The following is a 2,768-nucleotide window of genomic DNA, read 5'->3' on the forward strand; positions in this document are numbered from 1 at the left end:
AAATTAATCTATCCTTGATGTATGTTCTTCTTTGATTGATCACCTTTGAAAGCATGCTTCTTGAGATTGTTGGGATTATGTGTATCCTCATGTTATCCTAAGCAATAAATGGATGAAGTAAGAATCATCCATGTGAATTGGTTTCTTGAATACCTAATGTAAACATCATGCTATTAGGATTCTTGTGATGTTCATATTCTCTTTGAACTTAATGGGTTCTCCTTGTAATTGAATCGAAGTACGAACCATACCTAGGTTCGGTTATGAGGAGGGCACAAGTATTGTAGCACGAACCATGCACTTTACGTATATTAGAGAGAATCAATGCGTCTTGAGCCACGACCCATGGTCTTGATTGCGAACATCTTCATCAACACGTTTAGAGTTCATCACTTGAGTATTCATGAACTTGGGTAGAATTGTTTAGTGTGGATTCCGAAACCCTAGTGTTTGTTACATTTTGATTTCACATCTTGATAATTCATCTCTTCCATTCTCATTTAAATTCGAAGTCCATTTACTTACATGCAATAGAAATAGATCACTTGAACCAAATCAAACCCCCCCCCCCCCCCCCAATGTGTGTGTGAGTTGCGTGTTTGACACGTTACGTGTCTTTGTTACTGAATTTTATTTCTTTCTGTAATTATTTTGGACTTTTGGTCCGCGTTGTGTTCTTCCATTTTCTGTGCTGAATCCAACCGTATAAAGAACGTGAATTTTGGACGTACGGTTGGAAAGTTATAGGCAAAACACTGGACAGAGGTCGAAACTGAAAAACAGAGAAAACGAATCTGCCCAAACACGACCGGTCGCTTTTACCTGACGACCGGTCGCTTTTCAAGTCAAATTTTGAGTTTCGAATCTGCCCAAAAACGACCGGTCGCTTTTACCTGACGACCGGTCGCTTTAGCACTGTTCATAGGTGATAAATGGGTGATAAAAGGGTGATAGAAAATGCTGTTTGTGTTTTTGTTTAGTTTTCTTGTGTTGTTTCATTTCTTTTACACTTCTTTACTCATTTTTAGTTTCCATTTTGCATTTGTGCATTTGTGGTGTGTCAATTAAGTGTTCTTTACGTACTCAAATTAGAACTTATAGGAAGCCGACAAGTTCTTCGTGGGATCGACCCCGTACTTACATAATCTATACTTCAATAGATTCGTGCACTTGCGGGTATTTTTAATTGGTTGTTTGCACATTAATTTGTGTCCTCTTAGGAATGCAACAATTTTTGGCGCCGTTGCCGGGGAACTGGCACGGTTGCTTATATGTTTTGTTTGAGTATATTTAGAGTACTTAATTTTATTTTCATTTTTTTTCTTTGTTTGTCATTTCATTTTATTTGAGTTTGTTTTTGTTTTCTTCTTATTGCAGGAACATTTTGCTTATGTCCCTTCTGAATTTGGATATTTCATTAGATTGCACTGTAGAAGATATCCAAGCTCAAGCTTTGAGAGAAAGGAACATCCAACTAGCTGTGTCTACTCCATTGCCTTTTTCACTCTCGCCATTTTCATCATCACCAAGCTCACCAAAAGTCGAGTCACCTCCACCTTCACCAATGGCGGCAGCAGCTGCAAATGCGGAACTTACTATGCAAGAATACTCTTCACCGCCAACAACTGGACAACCATCTTGCATAGTATATCCCGCAAGCACTTTGGAAAACTTTGAGTTGAGATCGGGCATGATACACATATTGCCTAAGTTCTTGGGAAATCCTGGAGAAAATCCTAATGCACATATCCTAGACTTCGAGGAAGTGTGTTCCACAATAAAGATCGAAGGCATGAGTAGTGATGAGATAAGAATGAGACTTTTCTCATTTAGTTTAAAGGATACAGCAAAGGAATGGCTTCACTATCTACCTCCAAATTCCATCACAACATGGACGGATCTTGCTTCAAAGTTCTTGCAACATTTTTTCCCAGCACAAAGGACAAATGAACTCCGAAGTCAGATTACAGGAATTCTGCAAAGGCCGGGAGAAAGCTTCCAGGATTATTGGGACCGTTTCAAGAAGCTTCTAATCACTTGTCCGCATCATAACATACAAGCTTGGCTTCTAATGCAACACTTCTATGAAGGACTTTTTGAAGCGGACCAAAATAATGTGAATGCAGCTGCAGGAGGAACTATAATGACCAAGACTCCAACAGAATTGCGAGCAATATTTGATCTTGTTGCTGCAAATGCTCGCCAATATAATTCAAGGCAAAGACCAGTCAGAAAAGGGGAATCCTATGATGTAAGTACCCTTTCTAGTATGGAAGCTCAGATTGCAAACCTAACCAACATGGTGAAGAAATTGGCACCGGGATCATCCAAGGTTTGTGCATTTTGCTCCACAATTGGTCATGACACTGAAGATTGTCCCTTGGCACATGAGGAAGCAAATGCAGTGGGCTCATTTCAGAGAAATCAGTGGCCTAAGAATGATCCTTTCTCACAAACATACAATCCGGGGTGGAGAAATCATCCAAATTTCAGGTGGAGTGACAATTCGAATGTTCAACAAGGGCCAACTCAACCATCTCAAGGGCCAACTCACCCACCTCAAGGTCAACAACATACTCGCCCACCTCATGGTCAAATGCACTACTACAATCCACCACAACCACCACCTCAACCACAATCTACAGGAAAATCTTTGGAAGAACTTGTTGCTTCCATGGCTAGAAACACAGATAGTTTCATCACTGAGACAAAAAGCTACATGCAGAGGAATGACACCCACATGCAGAAAACGGATAAGGCCATTGCCA

General features: G+C 40.2%; 1 non-coding gene across 1 annotated transcript; it reads right to left on the bottom strand.

The window, feature by feature from the left end:
- Positions 1-1,948: 1,948 nt before the first annotated feature.
- On the bottom strand, positions 1,949-2,055 carry LOC148297375 (small nucleolar RNA R71). The gene has a single exon (XR_015833315.1). It is a non-coding gene; the product is annotated as a small nucleolar RNA R71 (small nucleolar RNA).
- Between the last annotated feature and the right edge of the window lie 713 nt (positions 2,056-2,768).

The sequence above is a fragment of the Prunus avium genome, chromosome 1 (assembly GCF_965620075.1).
Source record: "Prunus avium chromosome 1, drPruAviu1.hap1.1, whole genome shotgun sequence".
Taxonomy (NCBI): domain Eukaryota; kingdom Viridiplantae; phylum Streptophyta; class Magnoliopsida; order Rosales; family Rosaceae; genus Prunus; species Prunus avium.